General features: G+C 43.0%; 1 protein-coding gene across 2 annotated transcripts in view; it reads right to left on the minus strand.

The window, feature by feature from the left end:
* LOC110965596 (SRY-box transcription factor 13) overlaps nt 1-1,773 on the minus strand; it is a 51,747-nt gene extending 49,974 nt beyond the window's left edge. For both annotated transcript variants that reach the window (XM_022214704.2, XM_022214703.2), the window contains exon 1: nt 1,469-1,773. The gene's annotated coding sequence lies outside the window, so the exon portion shown is untranslated. The remainder of the gene's footprint in view (nt 1-1,468) is intronic.
* Between the last annotated feature and the right edge of the window lie 20,652 nt (nt 1,774-22,425).

A 22,425-nucleotide genomic window follows, 5' to 3' on the forward strand; every position in this document is an offset into this window, starting at 1 on the left:
ACAACATGGCGATACAGAAGCTGCACCAAGTCTGACTATAACAAAGTAACCCAAATAAGAATCTAATTTAGCTTACTCATTACTGTTTAATGTGTGACTATTTTCATAAAAAACGGATTGGTCACTTGGTCAGTAAAATGTCCAACACAACATCCTGGAGTTCACACTGACATCCATACATGTCTTTTTAACCCTGACAACAGTCTAAAAACCTCAAATATTACATTTACAGCCATTTAAGACCACGAAAAGCAACAAACTCGCGTCGACTTATCACTGTAGCTGTACACAAGTTTGCAAAACACTCTCCCTTTTTTTCAAAATCAGCCCTGATCTCTAGAAAAACCTCCAACAGCGTCCCAGTGGAGAAAACATCTTTCTTGTGTTTTGTTGAAGTCTAACTTCATTATAATTCATCATGTTAACTCCTAGCTAGCTTGACATGTGCCAGTATAGGATTTTAAAGGGCACCTCTGGCCAGTCAGACAGCAGATGGTTCACCTTTCCCCCAACATGAACCCGTTCACCTGGTTCAAGCTCCAAAGAAGAGCACAGGTGTGAGGGGTGAAACGGCAGAGCACTCCTTCAGACTGGGAGCAGAGCTACAGAGTACACAGCACAGTGTGGTTCTGCACTGCTCTGTCCTGTTGTCCCAGCATGGTGGACATACTGACGAGCATAATGGGTGTGTGTCCCTGAATCTAAACAAAAACAAGAAGAAGAGGTGAGTGGTGGTAGCAGCTACAAGTGAGAAGACGGGACCAAAGAGCAAAAGATGCAAAATAGGAAAGCAACAGGAAGAAAACTCAGGGACTGGGCACTGATGGACAGCTTTGTAGGCAGATGAACACACACTCCTTCCTCACTAACCTACAGCTTCATATATCTGAAAGCTTTCACATATGAGGGACCTCTGAACGGTCCATGAACATGAATGGACCTTTGGGTGGGTTTTTAGGATTCACTACCAAACTTCAGCCCATCAGCTAACGGAGAAAGAAAAATAAAAGTGTTGAAAGCCTTCACTAAAATGTCGCCACCTGCACCTATTCCTGGTGAACCTGCTGCCATCTGCTCATTTGCATCTATCAACAGACCTGACATCACCTCCATCCTCTCCCATCAGCAGATCACACTTTCTCACTCATTCTGAGGGGAAAATAAAGATCACATCCACGGGAGAGGTGAGAAGGAAAACGGGACTTGGGGGCACAGGAAAGACCTTGACCCAAGTCAGAATAAAATGTCATTTTTAAAAATGTGGAAGTTTCCTGATGTGACAGAATTTACTGACAATAAATATTATCATACCTGAAATCTAAAGAGTTTTTCAAGTTTTCAAAGCGAATGTTGGGCGACACTGACTCATAATTTATGAAGAGGAACACAATTTTCCACTGTCCGATCACCCCAAGACAACAACCAAGCCGGGATGAGATGTGAAGTGTGATCAGAAGTCTCCACTCACCGGTCCGGTGCGCCCCGACAGAGGAAAACTTCCGTCCTCCTCTTTCTCTCCCGCTTTACTTGCGCAGTTCCAGTGTTTTGGGACAGAAGCTCGTCGCTACGTTTCCGGACTCCTGCTCCCGGTCCTTCAGAGAGGAGAAGGCAGGTTGTTGTTGGTGCTGCTGGTGGAGGTGGAGGTGGTGGTACACAGTGGAGGGCAGAGGGAGACTGCAGCGGTGCGTAACTGTTGAGAAGACGGAGAGCAGACGCGCTCTCTCTCTCCCGGCGACTTTGTGTCTACTCGTGTGGTTTACAACTCTCACCGTCCCTGGCGCCCTGCAGTTCACCTCCCTCTTAAAGGGAGAGAGGCTGATTTCCAGGTGGTGACGGTGGACACACACAGACAGACAGAGACAGAACCATGACAAGTGAGACGGTCATCTGTCATATTTAGCAGAAAGTAACCAGATGTTGACGGTTGTCTTTTCTTTCACAGTTCCACAGTGAATCCAATATCTGTTAACTGGACAGTAAACAGATGCAATGCAGTTTCTGTCTGATTGGCAAAGGAGAAGCAATTATTATTACTATTTACTAATATTGACCGATTTATCAGTTTATTTATCTGGGGATTTAGTTTTCAAAATGTCCATAGTAATAATAATAATAATAATAATAATAATAATTTCTCCGGGTACTCCGGCTTCCTCCCACAGTCCAAAAACATGCTGAGGTTAATTGGTTACTTTGAATTGTCCGTAGGTGTGAATGTGAGTGTGATTGTGTGTCTGTATATGTAGCCCTGTGACAGACTGGTGACCTGTCCAGGGTGTCCCCTGCCTTCACCAGAGTCAGCTGGGATAGACTCCAGCACCCCCCATGACCCTAGTGAGGATAAAGCGGTGTATAGAGGATGGATGGATGGATGGACTATAAGGTAGAAAATGTTATATAAGTGCAGACCATTCTCCACACACCGCTTAATCCTCATTAGGGTCTTGGGGGTGCTGGAGTCTATCAGCTGGGATAGAAGACAGGGGATCACCTGCACAGGTAACAGTCTGTCACAGGGCTACACATAGAGACAAACAATCACACTCACATTCATATTCAGTTTAGAGTAACCAATTAACCTCAGCATGTTTTTGGACTGTGGGTGGAAGCCGGAGTACCCGGAGAAAACCCACGCATGCACAGGGAGAACATGCAAACTCCATGCAGAAAGATCCCAGGCCCACTACCTTATAGTATTTTATAGCATTTTATAGTCACCCATTCACACACATACAGCAGTGAAAAAAAGTTTTTTGGACACCTTTAATATTTTGCACAATCTCAAATATTATCATGAAATATTTGTGGAGAAATATTTTTTGTGTTTCAGGTGTGGCCACATTAGAAAGACACAAACAAATACAAATGATATTTTATTGTTTATTGTTTACGAGTCAATACAAATAAAACTAAATTCTTGACAGTTTCAATATGTCAGCTCTCAACATTGTCGATATCAAAGTTAACAAACAACAGAGACTGCATCAAAACTGAACAATAAATAAAGAAATAAACCATCATATCATCAGATTAACATTTCGTAGTCCTGCCGTTAGCAGCAGTAGAGCTCTAATCCTGGCTGGATGTTCCCCGCAAAGCTTTCACACTGCTGAGGTCTAATGTGATCCATTCTTTTTCCAATTACTGCTTTTAATTCTTCAAAATTCTTTGGTTCACACTTTTAAACAGACATTTTGATAATCCGTCACAGATTTTCAGTGGGACTCATGTCTAGATTGAGCTGGTCACTCTCAGACCTGGACACTGAGCTCCTGCAGCCAAGTTCTACTGGCATCAATGTGTCGCTCTACCAGTCCTGAAATACCCAGCTGGAATAGTGAGCCTGCCACAGGAGGAGATGAATGTTGCGGAGGTCAAGACATAAAAACTCCTCACCGAAGTCCACCACAAGACTTGATGAAGTACAAAAAGAAGGCACAGGATTTGGGAGTGTCAGAGCCATGATCCAGGTTGAAACAGCAACTATTCAAGAATACATCAGGAAGATGCCCCCCAGGATGACCTGTTCAGAAAGTGCCTCAGCAGCAAGAAACACAAAATAAAGAGGAGGACAAGGAGATATTGTGGAAGACCAATGGGATCTACCAATGGCAGACAGAGATAGTGACTGACACCAAGAAATCCATAGAGGCTGGGATCTATGACAGCAGACAGGACTGCAAGTGTAGACTGTGCAAAGAGGCCTCTTAAAATATGGACACATTTATTATAAAACCAAACCCCTGACAGTCCAGAGGTAAGATGAAGAAGCAGAACTGCAGTCTTACACACTTCTCTACTACTTCCCTATGGGTGTCACCCTCCCAGTATCCCATAGACACTGCCTTCCCCGACCACCCAGATTCTAGAAGTCTAATATTAACATATGAACTCTGTCCAAATTAACGCAACTTTAGCACAATTAAATGTGGCTCGTTAAGTATATCTCATCTAAGTCTCTTTTAGTTAACGATCTGATAATATTGACTTAGTGTGTCTGACTGAAACCTGACTGCAGCATGAATAATATGTCACTCTAAATGATCAACTTCTCCCAGTTATATTCATTTTCATATACCCAGAAGTACAGCAGAGGAGGACTGGCAACAATTTTCCACTCAAACTTATGAATCAACCGGAGACCAAAACTTAGCTAATTCGTTTGAGAGCCTCTCTCTTAGCCTCACACACCTGAATTTGAAAACACAAAACAGTTCTGTTAGTTGTTGTCTATCTGCCACCTGCATCTTAATCTGAGTTTCTATCGGAATTCTCAGAGTTCTCCTCTGATTTAGTCTCAGATCAAGTTATGATAGTGAATGACTTTCATATCCATGTTGATGATAAGAGTGGCATTTCCTTCACTGTTAGACTCAGTTGGTTTTTCCCAAGATGTAAAGAAACAAGCTCACCATTTCAACTGAACACTTGATGTTGTTTTGACATATGACATAAAAATTAAACATCTAACTAGACAAAACCCTTTTTTGTCTGATCATTTCAATAACATTTGACTTTACATTAATGGACAATGGAGCATTTATCACGAAGTTCCATTACAACAGATGTTTGTCAGATAATGCAATAACTAAATATAAGAAAATTATTCTATTATTATTTACTACAATAAGACAACACAATAGAGAGAAACTCCTCCAACTTCAGTCCCACACAGGTGGATAATCTTGTTGCAGTTTTAGTCTACATCAATCAACACTGTTCCCCCTCTGAAAAAGAAGGCAATAAATTATAATGAAATAATTACATACAACAAACAAACAACTGTGCATCTTACAACAGAATTCAAGAAGACTGGAAAGGCAATGGTTCCACAAATTCACCTAGCCTGGAAATATAGTTTTATCACATTTTAAAAAGTGATTTGTAGGAGAAGAACTGCCTTTTACTCGTCTTTAATTGAGGATAACAAGAACAACCCCAGGTTTATTTTATTTTTTTTAGCTCTGTAGAAGTCTAACCAAGAGTCACAGCTCTGTGGAGTCTTCTCTTCCTTTAACTCTCAGTAGTAAAGACTTCAAACTAATAAAATTTTGAATATTAGACAAAACATCCTAAACATGTGTTTAGGTGCAGCAGATCTGGAAGCTTCCACAGAACCAGATTCATACTTTGACTGTTCCTCTGCTGTAAATCTCTGAGTTATCGTCAACAGTAAAATCCTCTAAACCAGCAACATATCTGTTAGACCCCATCCCCACTAGATTGTTCACAGATGTCTTTCCTTTAATTAACACTCCAGTGTTAGACATCATCAACCTCTCATTATTAGTAGACTGTGTACCACAGGCTTTTAAGATTGCTGCAGTAAAACCGCTTCTAAAAAAGCCTGCTTTGATCCAGGTGTTTTAGCCAAATATAGACCAATATCCTTCTTCTTTTCCTTTCGGCTTTTCTCTTCAGGGGTCACCACAGTGAATCAATTGCCTCCATCTAACCCTGTCTGCTGCATCCTCTTCTCTCACACCAACTACCTTCATGTCCTCTTTAACCACATCCATAAACCTCCTCTTTGGTCTTCCTCTAGGCCTCCTGCCTGGCAGTGGGAAACTTAGAATCCTTCTACCAATATATTCACTCTCTCTCCTCTGGACATTTCTGAACCATCTCAGTCTGGCCTCTCTGACTTTATCTCCAAAGCCTCTAACATGTGCTGTCCCTCTGATGTTCTCATTCCTGATCCTATCCATCCTGGTCACTCCCAAAGAGAACCTCAGCATCTTCAGTTCTGCTACCTCCAGCTCTGCCTCCTGTCTTTTCCTCAGGGACACTGTCTCCAGACCAAACAACATGGCTGGTCTCACCACAGTTTTGTAAACCTTTCCTTTCATTTTAGCTGAAACTCTTCTATCACACATCACACCTGACACTTTTCTCCAGCCGTTCCAGCCTGCCTGTACACGCTTCTTCACCTCTTTTCCACACTCTCCATTGCTCTGGACTGTTGACCCTAAGTACTTAAAATCCTCCACCTTCTTGATCTCTTCTCCCTGTAACCTCACTCTTCCACTTGGGTCCCTCTCATTCACACACAGATACTCCGTCTTGCTGCAGCTAACCTTCATTCCTCTCCTTTCCAGGGCAAACCTCCACGCCTCGAGCCTCTCCTCCACCTGTTCCCTGCTCTCACTACAGATCACAATGTCATCTGCAAACATCATAGTCCATGGAGACTCCTGTCTAACCTCGTCTGTCATCCTGTCCATCACCATAGCAAACAAGAAGGGGCTCAGAGCTGATCCCTGATGTAGTCCCACCTCCACCTTGAACTCCTCTGTTACTCCTACAGCACACCTCACCACTGTCTTACAGTCCTCATACATGTCCTGCACCACTCTAACATACTTCTCTGCCACTCCAGACTTCCTCATACAAAACCACAGTTCCTCTCTGGGCACCCTGTCATAAGCTTTCTCCAGATCTACAAAGACACAATGCAGCTCCTTCTGACCTTCTCTGTACTTCTCTATCAACATCCTCAAAGCAAATATTGCATCTATTGTACTCTTGCTTGGCATGAAACCATACTGCTGCTCACAGATGTTCACCTCTGCCCTTAGTCTAGCTTCAACTACTCTTTCCCATAGCTTCATCGTGTGGCTCATCAGCTTTATTCCTCTGTAGTTGCCACAACTCTGCACATCTCCCTTGTTCTTAAAGATGGGCACCAGCACACTTCTCCTCCATTCCTCGGACATCTTCTCTCTAAGTGCCTTTCCACTCTTCATCCTCTTCAATGCCCTCCTCACTTCATCCTTACTAATCTTTGCTACTTCCTGGTCCACAACACTCACCTCTTCTACTCTTCGTTCTCTCTCAATTTTCTCATTCATCAACTCTTCAAAGTACTCTTTCCATCTTCCCATCACACTATTGGCACCTGTCAACACACTTCCATCCTTATCCTTTATCACCCTAACCTGCTGCACGTCCTTCCCATCTCTGTCTCTCTGCCTTGCCAACCTGTACAGGTCAGTCTCTCCCTCCTTACTGTCCAACCTAGCATACAAGTCATCGTAAGCCCCTTGTTTGGCCTTTGCCACCTCTACTTTCACCTTACGCTGCATCTCCCTGTACTCCTGTCTACTCTCTTCAGTCCTCTCAGCATCCCACTTCTTCTTAGCTAACCTCTTTCTCTGGATCCACTCCTGCACCTCCTCATTCCACCACCAAGTCTCCTTATCTCCTTTCCTACCAGATGACACACCAAGTACTCTCCGACCTGTCTCCCTGATCACATTTGCTGTAGTTGTCCAGTCATCTGGAAGCACCTCCTGACCATCCAAAGCCTGTCTCAACTCTTTCCTGAAAGTCATACAACACTCTTCCTTTTTCAGCTTCCACCATTTTGTCCTCTGCTCTGCCTTTGCCCTCTTCATCTTCTTCACCACCAGGGTCATCCTACACACCACCATCCTATGCTGTCTGGCTACACTCTCACCTACCACTACTTTGCAGTCACTGATCTCCTTCAGATTACACCATCTACACAAGATGTAGTCTACCTGTGTGCTCCTACCTCCACTCTTATAGGTCACCCTATGTTCCTGCCTCTTCTGGAAGAAAGTATTCACTACAGCCATTTCCATCCTTGTTGCAAAGTCAACCACCATCTGTCCTTCTGCGTTCCTCTCCTGGATACCAAACCTGCCCATGACCTCCTCATCATCTCTGTTTCCTGCACCAACATGTCCATTGAAGTCTGCACCAATGACAACTCTCTCACTTCTAGGGATGCTCTGCATCACTTCATCAAGGTCCAACCAGAATTTCTGCTTCTCCTCCAGCTCACATCCTACCTGTGGAGCATACCCACTAACAACATTGAACATCACACCTTCGATTTCTAGCTTCAGGCTCATCACTCCATCTGACACTCTTTTTACCTCCAGGACATTCCTAACAAACTCCTCCTTCAAGATAACTCCTACTCCATTTCTCTTCCTATCTACACCATGATAGAACAACTTGAACCCTGCTCCGAAACTTCTAGCTTTACTACCTTTCCACCTGGTCTCCTGGACACACAGTATGTCCACCTTCCTCCTCTGCATCATGTCAACCAGCTCTCTACCTTTTCCTGTCATAGTTCCAACATTCAAAGTCCCTACTCTCAGTCCTAGACTCTTGGTGTTCCTCTTCTCTCTCTTCCTACGAACACACCTTCCTCCCCTCCTTCTTCGACCAACAGTCTTCCATTTTCCACCGGCACCCTGTAGGTCGACAGCACCGATGGCGGTCGTTGTTAACCCGGGCCTCGACCGATCCGGTATGGAAGTCATACATTTGATTCGCATGTTTGATTTGGCCAAAGTTTTACATCGGATGCCCTTCCTGACACAACCCTCTGTATTTATCCGGGCTTGGGACCGGCACAATAAGACACTGGCTTGTGTCCCCTTGCGGCTACATACATAGACCAATATCCAACCTCCCTTTATTTCTACAATTCTTGAGAAATTATTGCAAGCCAATTATGTGACCCTCTGTAGAGAAATGCATGGAGGTCTGGTCATGGACCTTCCATCAACAGATTTTCATGTTCTCAGTATTCTTCACTGGACTCCTATCCTTTTCAGGCGACTCACCGCCATCAAGATTATACTGACAGAGAACCTGACAGGTACAAAACACCTTACAGGGAATACTCCTACTCTGACCATGCCTTTAACCCTTAAGAGGAAAGGAAGGGTAGGCCCCCCTCTCCCCATAGACCCTATTATGATGATCACCGCCAAAGCCCGAGTCCTCGTCCCCAACAGTCTCATTACAGCAATATGAGGAAAAAAGGTCCACATACCCCACCAAGAGTGATTACAAAGATCCTACAAGACTTCATCGGGGAAACACCCATTAGCTGGTGATGTGGGGCCCTCATCAGCTATTTCTCCCAAGGCCCCAGGTGTCTGTCTTACTGAAACAACAAATGACAGCACAGAAACTGATGTGAGTACAGACTTCACCTCCTTTGTAAATGGAGTTCTTGAAGGTAGTGACGTACACATCATGTTAGACTCAGGTGCCACTATTTCATTTACTAGTGAAGAGACAAACATGTCAATCCCCTCTTCAGCAAAAAATGCCCCCAAAGAAGAAGTTCATCATATCTAAAGCTGTTATTGGCGATAGTTTGGACACTTAAGGCATGATAGACATCACCTTTAAACTCGGATTTCAAACATTGTAGCATGAGGTGCAAGTTATCAGGAATGTCAACCAAGGCTTCATATTAGGCTGTGACTTCCACACTTCTCATGGTGTGATTTTGGACATGGGAAATGGACTGTGTTACGTTGGTGATGACATCTTGCCCCTGCTCAGGACAAGTGAATTGGCATCCACAGCACAGAAAACAGAGAGCATCACTGTCCCCCACACTCTGAGATAATCTGCAAAACTGCAAAGCAGTTCTTCCTGATGTTAATGCAAGCCTCTCAGGCAGCTGCAGCGGCTGTTTTGAACCCACCAAGCTGGAAATGGAAGGTATTGCAGTTGCACGCACACTTTCCACTGCTGAAAATGGAAGTACTGCTGCATGCATCATCAACCCTACACATAGGCCTGTTGTGCTTCATTCAGGTCTGCAGCTGGGACAGTTTGCCACAGTGTCTGATACTGAAATAATAAATGATTCAGCCCCTGTTTGTAATGTGTCCACCAGTCCATCCAGTTTGCTGCCTAAAAACACACAGCCAGCTAAGCTGCTGTATGATCTGATGTGAAGATTTAACAGCATCACAGAGGTCTGAACTCCATGACTTACTTGCATCTTACCAGGATGTGTTTAGCGAGCACAAAATCAACACAAACAATGTATCTCCAGACAGAAAACGTGCACATCGTACTTCTCCAAAATTGCAAGCATTGATTCAGTCACATGTAGATGAGATATTGGAAAGTGAACTGGTGGAAGTCAGTCACAGCCCCTGGGCCGCATCTGTAGTGATGGTCAGAAAAAGGATGGCGCATGGTGTTTTTGTGTCGATTACAAAGGCTTAAACGCAGTCACTGTTAAAGACGCACACCCTCTATCCAGAACAGACGACACCTTGGATATGCCCAGAGGCTCAGCCATGTTCAGCACGATGGATCTTTTATCAGGATACTGGCAAGTGCAACTTGAGGAGCAACCTGATGGGCCTGGTAAATGCACCGTCCACTTTTCAACATCTGATGCAGCTGATGTTACAAGGTCTCTCTTGGAAAATATGTCTAGTATATCCTGATGACATTATTGTGTACAGCCCCAGCTACTCTCTCCACCTTCAGCATTTGAGAGAGGTGTTTGACCGCCTCAGAGCAGCCAATCTGAAATTCAAACCCTCAAAATGCCGCTTAACTCAACAGGAAGTGTCATTCTTGGGACATATTGTCTCATTTAAAGGATTAAAACCTGACCCAAAAACACTGAAAAAGTAAGAGACTTGCCTGTGCCTGAAAACTCAGCTGGAGTCAGAGCATTTTTAGATCTATGCTCTTACTACTGATGCTTCATCTACCAATTTACAAAAATGTCAGAGCCCTTGCATGCACTCACTCAGAAAGGAAATATGTTTATATGGACGGAAGTTGAATAGACTCCGCCATGCTCTGTGTCACACACCCATCCTCTCATACCCAGATTTACAGATTTCTTCCACATCATCACAGACCACAAACTCTTTCTCTCCCTGTGAAAGATGGATGGATTGTGATCCTACAGGTCGCAGAGCCAGGTGGGCTCTTGAGATTGATCCCTATGACTGGACTGTTGGTACAGACAAGGCAAAAAGGATGACAATGCTAACAGGTGGCTGGGGCAGTGTGAACAATCTGTATAACCAAATTGTATTTGCTTCACTCATGACAATGTTGCAGCAACGATCTTTGTGGCAAATATTTCAAAACCTCAATGGAAAAAAATGATTAGCAACAGTAGAAACAAGTGGATCATTGGAGGAATGACACATTAAACAAAGTTCTTCAGGTTTTAGCATTTCTAAACCCAGTTTAAGTCAGTTTTGCTTAGTTTTAAACATTTCTGGTTGCATTTTCTGTCCATACTAGCGCTTTCAAGTGAGCTCCAAGGTAAAGGCCCCATCCAGTAGAAGAGGCTGAAGGCCAGGATGGCTGATTGATTGCATTTTTCCTTGTAAATTGTAAGTTTTTTCTTTTTACTGCATAAGTTTTTGTCTTTCCAAAAAAGACTGCAACTGAGGTTCTTTAGATGGTGCTGAAGAAATATTTAGCAAACATGGACGAAAATGAAGCTGCAGCTTGTAGTCGCGTGGTGAAAGGTGATGGCTTAATTGACCAGCTACGTGAACATTGAGGATAAAGTTGGACAAAAGTGAAATCTGATTTGCATGATTGCACCAATTCGGAAAATGAGTGCTTGAATTTGTTTGTCAAGCTGGCTTCAGCTGAAGTGAATAGACCGAGGAATTTGGCCTGATGTATGTTTTTAGATCAATGTAACAAGGACATTTTTAAGGGGAAGCTGTCACCTCACAAAAATATCAATACCAGGGGATGATCAAATGGGTGGTTTCAGTGAATATCATATGGGTACATACAGTATCTCACAAAAGTGAGTACACCCCTCACATTTTTGCAGATATTTAATTCTATCTTTTCATAGGACAACAGTAAAGAAACGACACTTTAATACAATGTAAAGTAGTCAGTGTTACAGCTTGTATAACAGTGTAAATTTACTGTCCCCTCAAAATAACTCAGCACAAAGCCATTAATGTCTAAACTACTGGCAACAAAAATGAGTACACCCCAAGTGAAAATGTCCAAATTGGGCCCAATTAGCCATTTTCACTCCCCGGTGTCATGTGACTCGTTAGTGTTACAAGGTCTCAGGTGTGAATGGGGAGCAGGTGTAGTAAATTTGGTGTCATCGCTCTCACACTCTCTCATACTGGACACTGGAGGTTCAACATGGCACCTCATTGCAAAGAACTCTCTGAGGATCTGAAAAAATGAATTGTTGCTCTTCATAAAGATGGCCTAGGCTATAAGAAGATTGCCAACATCCTGAAACTGAGCTGCAGCTCGGTGGCCAAGACCATACAGCGGTTTAACAGGACAGGTTCCACTCAGAACAGGCCTCACCATGGTTGACCAAAAAAGTTGAGTGCACATGCTCAGCGTCATATCCAGAGGTTGTCTTTGGAAAATAGACATACAAGTGCTGCCAGCATTGCTGCAGTGGTTGAAGGGGTAGAGGGTCAGCTTGTCAGTGCTCAGACCATACGCTGCATACTGCATCAAATTGGTCTGCATGGCTGTCATCCCAGAAGGAAGTCTCTTCTAAAGATGATGCACAAGAAAGCTCGCAAACAGTTTGCTAAAGACAAGCAGACTAAGGACATGGATTACTGGAACCATGTCCTGTGGTCTGATGAGACCAAGATAAACTTATTTGGTTCAGATGGTGTCAAGCATGTGTGGCGGCAACCAGGTGAGAAGTACAAAGACAAGTGTGTCTTACCTACAGTCAAGCATGGTGGTGGGAGTGTCATGGTCTGGGGCTGCATGAGTGCTGCCAGCACTGGGGAGCTACAGTTCATTGAGGGAAAAATTAATGAGAACATATACTGTGACATACTGAAGCAGAGCGTGATCCTTTCCCTTCGGAAACTGGGCCGCAGGGCAGTATTCTAACATGACAACAACCTCAAACACACCCCCAAGATGACCACTGCCTTGCTAAAGAAGCTGAAGGTAAAGGTGATGGAGTGGCCAAGCATGTCTCCAGACCTAAACCCTATTGAGCATCTGTGGGGCATCATCATGTGCATAAGGTCTCCAACATCCACCGGCTCTGTGATGTTGTCATGGACGAGTGGAAGAGGATTCCATTGGCAACCTGTGAAGCTCTGGTGAACTCCATGCCCAAGAAGGTTAAGGCAGGGCTGGAAAATAATGGTGGTCACACAAAATATTGACACTTTGGGCCCAATTTGGACGTTTTCACTTGGGGTGTACTCATTTTTGTTGCCAGTGGTTTAGACATTAATGGCTGTGTGTTGAGCTATTTTGAGGGGACGGTAAATTTACACTGTTATACAAGCTGTACACTTAAATATCTGCAAAAATTTGAGGGGTGTACTCACTTTTGTGAGATACTGCATGCCCTGAGTAATGGATTGCTGGTTTGATTTCAAGCTGTTTAGCTAACTTGCTGCTCATTTGTCCCCTGTTCTCTCTCCACTGCCCCATTAAATAAAAGCAAATACCACGCAAAGTTAAATAAATAAATCAAATGTTGATATTGAATGTGTCTGCAAAATGTTTCCTGACAAAATGTTCCATCTTGTTTGTTTCAGTGCTCTTGATATATGATTTTTACACATAATTAAAGCCCTCTATATATTATTATGGTTATATTTAAGCAATCATAGTTGTGATGAATACTGCATTTTTGTCTTTAAATAAAATTTTAAAAATCACCATTGACTGAAACATAAAACATGTCTACAAACATGTTTTACCAAACCAAACCAAAAGCAGATTTTTTTCCTCACCTTACACAATAGGTATTTTCTGTTGATTTTTCAGAAAATCTTTTCACTGATTATTTGAAGAGGTTGAACGTAAAACATGTGGATCATATTTCATAGGGATTTGCTGTCGGGGAAAACAGCCATCCTCTAATGTGCAAATATAGGCTATCCTACTGTTGTAGCCTACCCCAAAACGACAAAAATGAAAGACAGTGTTGGCGATGGAACCACTCTAGAGGCTGGGCTGAAGGCCAACAGTGGTGGCAATATCCCCTGGAGGCCAGGCAGGAGGCTGATGGCGAAGCTGACTTAGCAACAGTTTTGGCATCAGTTGACCCACAGATATTGGCTGACTCAGAAACTTTCTTCACTGTAGCCAAGTTGGGTTCAGGAAGAGAGGAAACAGCAACAGACTCAGGAACAGACTCTGGATCAGAATAAATGTCAGAAGACTGAGGAACAGACCCTGCTGGGTGCCTGCATGTGCAAACACCAACAGTGCTGGACTGTCAGTGTCCACAGTCAAGCGTACTTTATATCGCCATGGGATAACAAAAGCAAAACAAAAGCTCTTCCTCTAGAAACAGGTCCTTAAAGCTTGCCCGAAATTTGCTGTGGATCACTTGGACAAAGAAAAGGCCTTCTGGAGGAAAGTTATGTGGTCATTTGAAACTAAAATTGAGTTATTTGACCACAATGAGCAAAAATATGTTTGGTTGTTGCTAGAGGTACGGACCCGGACCCGTACCCGTAGCCTGTGGACTACGGATTTGGCACTTGCCATTTGCCAATCAGATACGCGAGATCTGGTCACGTGACTCCCGGCAGACGCTAGCGGTACGGACCCGTAGCATCGGTACTACAGGTACGGTCCCTAAACCTGACCCTAACACTGACCCTAACCTTAACCTTTGCTTACCTTTCAACAGTTTGCAGTGGTTAGCCGATTCTTGACTCGCGAGACTCGTGTACGGGTCCGTATCTGTCTGGCAAATGGAAAGTGCCGTATCCGTAGCCCACAGGCTACGGGTACGGGTCCGTATCTGTAGACACTACCAATATGTTTGGAGGACAGAAAGTTTTATTGGTTGAGTCATGACATTCTGCTATGCTCGTGCTTGTAGACCTGACAGTTTCCTTTGACATTGTGGGACAAAGTTTACTTTGATCACATCTTAAACAAGGTGAGAGTACTATCTTCAGTTGGTTCAGATTATATTTGCCATTAGGGTTAGTTTTTAGGAAACATAAGATTCCCTTTCCCTGTTTTGCTGACAAAATACAAGCTTATCTGCCAATAAAAATAAAAAGCTAAGAAATGGTCAATGTAAAATCCTCTGTCTATCCCAGAGATTTGGAGAATGTTGTCCATAATTTAGTCATCATGTGGTTTGAATATTGTAATTCTTTGAATGTGGGTGTACAGCAGTCATCTTGTCAGTGTCTGCAGCTTGTACAAAATGCAGCTGCTCGTCTGTTAACAGTAAAAAGAAAATGTGATCACGCAGCTCCAGTACTGCTCTCCCTCTGCTGGCTTTCTGTCTGTTTTAGGATTGCTTTTAAGATTTTGTTGTTTATGTTCAAGATTTCAAATGGGCTCGTGCCACCTTAAATAGCAGAACTCTTTCACTTTCATGAACTGATCAGAGCACTGAGGTTAACCATCCAGATACTCTTGGAGGTTATGAGATCCAGAAACAAAAGTAGAGACAATCAAGCTTTGGCAGTGCAAGTACCACGATAACCCAGGTGAACACATGGGAACAGCAGAGATGGTGGTCTTCTCACCCTCTAGAGGAGGAACAGGACAAAAGTCAGCTGACCATGGCAAGGTCCTTGGACTTGACATAGATCAATCACAGGCGTGAACTAACCATGACGTCACCTGTTGGTTTCAACACCGAGAAAATGAAGCCCGGATTTTGCTACTTCCTGGTCGCCATTTGGGGCAGCTGTGGCTCAGGTGGTAGAGCGGGTTGTCCAATGATCGAAGGGTTGGCGGTTCGATTCCCGCTCTCGCCTAGTCATGTGCTGCATGCCGAAGTTTCCTTGGGCAAGATTCTGAACCCCGAATTGCCTACCAGTGGCTGTTCCACTGGTGTGTGAATGTATACTGACTGATGTTGCAGGTTGATTAGCAACCTGCGAATGTGTGTGTGTGTCTGGGTGAATGGGAGCAATTGTTGTAAAAGCGCTTTGAGTACTCTGATGTGTAGAAAAGCGCTATATAAGAGCAAGTCCATTTACCATTTTGGATTTTTTGGAGCCAGTGACGTAAAAAGCGTCATCAAACAGGATGGACCAGAGAGCAACTCAGGGCAGGACCAGTCAATGGGACTGTCAATCAAGTATAGCCACGCCCCCTGGCTCCGCCAACTTTAGCTATTTATTTAAAATTCAGTATTGATTTATTTTAAGATCGGCCACCTGATCTCTCATTTTGACCATGAAAACTAACGGGGAAAGAAATCCTGAGCTGTAGAAAATCAGTCTATCAAATTTTATTTTTTCCAAAAATGAATTGGGGTCTATGGAGAAAAAGCTTTTTGGAGCCAACCCTAGCGGACGGCGTGATATTATTTTTGACACTTCCGGGTGGGCTTCAATTTTGGAGCCAGATGCTACGTCCATCTTTATATACAGTCTATGATCAATCATGGCAGCGGTCTGATATTGGTTTACTTAGGAACAGACTCAAGAACTGGACAGGTATCAGCCCGTCCAGCTCTTGAGCTCATGATCAGGCGAAGCATTGGACAAACAAGACTCATGAACAGCCTCAGAAGAGGTGAAACAGGAACAGGATCATGGACAAGAAGGACATCAGTCGACCCAGGAACAAGCAGGATATTGACTCAGGTGCAGGAAAAATGCTAACCAACACAGGAGCAGACTTGGTGTTGGCCAACCCAACAGCAGGAAAGACATCAGCCAGGGTGCAGCACATCAGGATGCTGGACCTCCAAGGCACTGAGCAGTAATGGTGAGGTTGAGGAGGTAGTTGGCTCAGAGAATGAAGCTTTGGACAGCAGTTGTGACGACAAGGAGCTGGGCAGCCATGAGTTACGATGTCAGCAGGAACCATGCATCCTTCAAGAGGGCTTCTCAGAAAGTATCTCAGGGGCAAGATCAGGCAGGAAACTGTTTGGTGCTGTGGTAGTTGACTGGTTAACTAGCTAGAGACAACCAAGAAAGTAGCTGTATGGCTCAGGAACTGGGTAAAGCTGGAGACTAACAGGTCGGAGGCTGTCTGGCAGGTTGTTAGCAGGTTGAGACTAGCCAGTCCAGGAACTGAAGCTCACAAGAAGCTAGCAGTCCACTAGCTGGGCAATTCTACAGTTGGAAATATCCTGAAGGAGGTGAGGTGTTCAGTCAGTTTGGATTAGTTTGAAATATTAGGAGGAGGAGTACATCTTTATAAACACATGCTGTCTATCCTTGTCACCCTTGCTGGTAGGGATGTCCTATTTTTTCCCCCGATCCAAGCTGAGTCATTTCATGTTAAGACGTTGCCTAAATGATGCCATTTTCCTAGACAACAGACACTCGAAGTAGTGTAAGTTAGCTGTACAGTCCATCCAGGATTTCGCGGGTGTTTTTGTGATTGTTGAGGCTGAATATGCCTGAATTTGCGGCAGCTCTTCTAAAAAATTGCGGTAAAAGTTGCAATGTTTTAAGGTTATTTGTTGTGATGAAATTGCGGGAGACAGTGACAATTGCTAAAAAGCTGCATTTTTTTCCAGCTTGTTTCAACATTGTAATTGACAATATTTATTCAGAAATTAATTATTTAACGTTCCAACTCATTTACACAAAAGCTGGCACACCATGTTGGGAAATTAGCAGCAGCCACGTACTGGTTTAACATGAAGTGGTTGGTGGATTTGTGGCACAAAATGATAAATTACTATTGAATGAATCATATTCGGACATATCTGTCACTGGCTCTAAAAGTTAATTTCACTTCCTGGCACACACGCTTACGGCTTGTCATGTCAATTAACAAGAACAGCAATCAGAGTACAGTACTCCACCAAGACTGTTCATTACCTGACCTCGCGCTGAACACAGGTGTGAATCCTTAACAAATCCATTGATCCAAACTTTAAGCCGTATCACTGCCGAAGTCTAATCATTTGGTCCTTGTGTCATTTCTGACCAATCCTGAAAATTTAATTCACATCCGAGTCCTTTTTTGAGTGATGTGGGTAACAAGGGAAGGATTCACACACGCTGATTGTCACATCACTGCGCCGTGTTCTTTGGTGGAATAATTAATCTAATTTACCTTCATTCTTTCAGTGCTCTAATGGATCTGGATGCAACAGTTTCCATCATGGTGATTTATGTGGTCTGTTGTCTGATCATTTCAGCCATTCTAACATGTTTCGTGGTTTAAAATAAAAGTATCAATCGATGATTTTTTTTTCTTTTTTTGTATTCCACCACAATATTGCACGGTTGTAAAACAGTTTAGCTCCGCTTTGGTGAAGAACATCAGTGAATTAATTGTTTATCACGGTCTTCAGCAGTAATTTTTGTTGATAAATGAGAGACATTAGTATCTCACATGTCTGCATCTTCAAACTATAAACAGGAAGTGAATTTGGTGATGTACGTGCATTACATTTGCGCTGGAAGCTGCTATGAGTGGTGGAACTCACGGGAGGCGGGCCAAAATTGCGGGAAAGTTGCGGTGATTGGACAAAATTGCTAGGTGGCGCAAAATTTGCGGAGATTGGTTGATTTCGCGTGAATTCATGCAATCGCAACATCGTGAACCCTGGAAGGACTGGCTGTAGTACCTGGTTATGGCACCAAGTGGAGCCTCTTACTGTTTAGAACTATAGAGATCAGAGGAGGCGGTTGCTTCAACAACGGGCAGTTCTGTGTTGGCAAGCAGAAAGCATTGTGGTGTCGTTGTGGCCTAGTGAAGTCCTACAATGGCAGTTTCTGATTAATGATGCTGCATTTATTTTTAAAAAAAAATACACCTCTGAGACAGTGACCATAAACAAAGGATTGGGCTGAGGTTGGTGCCAGTACCAATCAGTTTAAAAAAAAAACAGTCTTGCTCAGCCACAGTACCATTCTTTGGGATTGGAATGCAACATCCCTCTTTGCCAGCAAGGATTGTCCAACTGATGGATCAGGATCAGGTGAGCTTGATTGTTGAATGGGGTGCAGGTGAAGGGGGTGGCGACCAGAGGGAATGACACTTCCACAGCAGATACAGAGCAGATAGGGGTATGGGAGAGACTAAAGGAAGACAGAGGACATAACAAAAGCATAAAAAAACAATCGACATGCCAGCTACTGTAGAACAGGGAAGGCAGATGAGACAGTGGCACAGACAGAAACACAGGGAACAGTGGATAGAACTATTGCACGTGGACCGAAAGGCTTGTTCAGGTGAGCTCAGTAAAGTTAAGTGATGAACCAAGGGTCCAATCTGTAGGACTGGAAAACCCACAACCATTCCTCCAGACTGTATTCTTTCTAATCAACCAGGAACTGAAGACCTCAGCCACCTGTGTATGTCCACCAGCTGCCAAACAGTGCAGATTGGATCATCATCAGCACGACAAGTGGAGGCTCAGGCTACGTTTATACGAGGACCATCTTAACAGAAAATGCAAAAGTGGCGTCTTGTCTTCACTTTTTATTTCACGTTTAGACGAGCGGTTTTGAAGGAAATCTGCGTATATACGGTGACTCTATAGTGTGTGGAATTCGATTGGATATGCATGCCAGGCAGCTGGGTGGCGCTGTGATAAAACTCCGTCATGTCTACGCGCATGCATACTGTCTCCCTCTTCGGATCTCCGCCGCGGTAAATGTTCATGAATGGAATCTGTACAGATTCTGTACGTTTGTTGGTACGACTCCTGTAGTGTACATAGAGCTGCCAGAGTTGCTTGCAGGTATGAAGGATGGAAAAAAATCACACATCTTTGTTTACTTCCTTGTACCGGCCGGTAAACCAAAGCACCGGCGCACGTATGTGACGTAATCGTGTACGCGACGTGGTCAGATCTCAGCAAAGTTTTTTTTTCCAGCAAAGTTTTGCGTTTTGCTCTTAAGACGGAAACGTAACGGCGGAGAATTTTCAACTTTTCCACTCTGGAGGCCGGTTTCAAATTTTTGCGTTTTTAAGCCCCCAAAACGCCGTCCTCGTATAAACGATAGGGTGTTTTGTTGAAATATTTTGATGTTTTTACCTGCAAGCGTCCTCGTGTAAACAGGGCCTCAGAATGATGATGTTAAACTGGATGGCCTCTCTGTGACTACCAGAGCTGACCAGAGTTAAAGAACCAGAGAAGGAGGGGAGGTAGCACTGCTTGTAAGTGAGAGTGACTGGAATCTGTATTCTTTGCTGCGGTGAAGCTGAAGATTGTATTGAACTCACTGGTTGTGCTGGTGAGTCCCATCTCCTACCCAAAGGGCAAACAGAAAGAGAATGATCCAGTCCAATCTAATCCAACTTTATTTCTAAAGCACTTTAAAAACAACGCTGTCGATCAAAGTGTTGTACACATTAAAGCAAAATTAAATAAATAAATAAATAAATAAAAATAAATAAAATAGTGCGACAAGTCTAACTCCAGTACCGCATATGGGAATTAGTGGATGACTTTAAAAAGCTGATGTGCACTGACCACAATTAAATGTTGAGAAGAAATAAGTTTTCCAAGAGAGGTGAATACATTTATAGAACAATAAAATATTAAATAATAATAATAATAATAACAATAATAATAATAATGATAATAATAACACTTAAAGACGCTTTACAAGACAGACAGATTAAGCTAAAGCCACTTCAAACAAATGGGTTTGTACACACGTGGACAAAATTGTTGGTACCCCTCAGTTAAAGAAGGAAAAACCCACAATTCTCACTGAAATCACTTGAAACTCACAAAAGTAACAATAAATAAAATTTATTGAAAATTAAATAATCAAAATCAGCCATCACTTTTGAATTGTTGATTAACATAATTATTTAAAAAAACAAACTAATGAAATAGGGCTGGACAAAAATGATGGTACCCATAACTTAATATTTTGTTGCACAACCTTTTGAGGCAATCACTGCAATTAAACGATTTCTGTATTTGTCAATGAGCGTTCTGCAGCTGTCAGCAGGTATTTTGGCCCACTCCTCATGAGCAAACAGCTCCAGTTGTCTCAGGTTTGATGGGTGTCTTCTCCAAATGGCATGTTTCAGCTCCTTCCACATATGTTCAATGGGATTCAGATCTGGGCTCATAGAAGGCCACTTTAGAATAGTCCAACGCTTTTCTCTCAGCCATTCTTGGGTGTTTTTGGCTGTGTGTTTTGGATCGTTGTCCTGTTGGAAGACCCATGACCTGCGACTGAGACCAAGCTTTCTGACACTAGGCAGCACATTTCTCTCCAGAATGCCTTGATAGTCTTCAGATTTCATCGTACCTTGCACACTTTCAAGACACCCTGTGCCAGATGCAGCAAAGCAGCCCCAAAACATTACTGAGCCTCCTCCATGTTTCACCGTAGGGACAGTGTTCTGTTCTTCGTATGCTTGGTTTTTGAGTCTATGAACATAGAGTTGATGTGCCTTACCAAAAAGCTCCAGTTTGGTCTCATCTGTCCAAAGGACATTCTCCCAGAAGCTTTGTGGCTTGTCAACATGCATTTTTGCAAATTCCAGTCTCGCTTTTTTATGAGTTTTTTTCAGCAGTGGTGTCCTCCTTGGTCGTCTCCCATGAAGTCCACTTTGGCTCAAACAACGACGAATGGTGCGATCTGACACTGATGTACCTTGGCCTTGGAGTTCACCTTTAATTTCTTTGGAGGTTGCTCTGGGCTCTTTGGATACAATTCCAACGATCCGTCTATTCAATTTGTCATCAATTTTCTTCTTGCGGCCACGTCCAGGGAGGTTGGCTACTGTCCCGTGGGTCTTGAACTTCTGAATAATATGAGCCACTGTTGTCACAGGAACTTCAAGCTGTTTAGAGATGGTCTTATAGCCTTTACCTTTAAGATGTTTGTCTATCATTTTTTTTCGGATGTCCTGGGACAATTCTCTCCTTCGCTTTCTGTTGTCCATGTTCAGTGTGGTACACACCTTTTCACCAAACAGCAGGGTGACTACTTGTCTCCCTTTGAATAGGCAGACTGACTGATTATGAGTTTGGAAACACCTGTGATGTCAATTAAATGACACACCTGAGTTAATCATGTCACTCTGGTCAAATAGTTTTCAATCTTTTATAGAGGTACCATCATTTTTGTCCAGGCCTGTTTCATTAGTTTGTTTTTTTAAATAATTATGTTAATCAACAATTCAAAAGTGATGGCTGCTTTTGATTTTTTAATTTTCAATAAATTTTTATTTATTGTTACTTTTGTGAGTTTCAAGTGATTTCAGTGAGAATTGTGGGTTTTTCCTTCTTTAACTGAGGGGTACCAACAATTTTGTCCACGTGTGCAGAAGGGTTTTGAAAGTCAAAATGCATTGACATTTTGTATACATTTTTTTATACACATTTTACTAATACATGCCCCGACTTATGGTTTTCAGTAAATTTTTGGCTGAGTTTGTTGATGTGTTCTTCGTCATCATTGTGTAGATATATCCAGGAGTCCTGATATATCAGGGACCTGACCTTCCAGATAAGGTTTCTTCTTTTAAAAGGGGTGAAAATGTATGTTGTCAGATATTTTACATTTCATAGTAATTTTTGTAAATTCTTCTCAAAAAGCTTCTATTTATTGACCATGATTGAATGACAAGTGGTTAAAGGGAAGAACTTCCAAGGGACTGAATACTTTTCATGGTAACTGTGAGCCCTTCTCTTACACCACTTCCATGTGATTTGAGGCGAATCCAAAAATACTTAATTTCATTCACTGACAAACAGCG

Source organism: Acanthochromis polyacanthus, chromosome 5 (assembly GCF_021347895.1).
Source record: "Acanthochromis polyacanthus isolate Apoly-LR-REF ecotype Palm Island chromosome 5, KAUST_Apoly_ChrSc, whole genome shotgun sequence".
NCBI lineage: Eukaryota > Metazoa > Chordata > Actinopteri > Pomacentridae > Acanthochromis > Acanthochromis polyacanthus.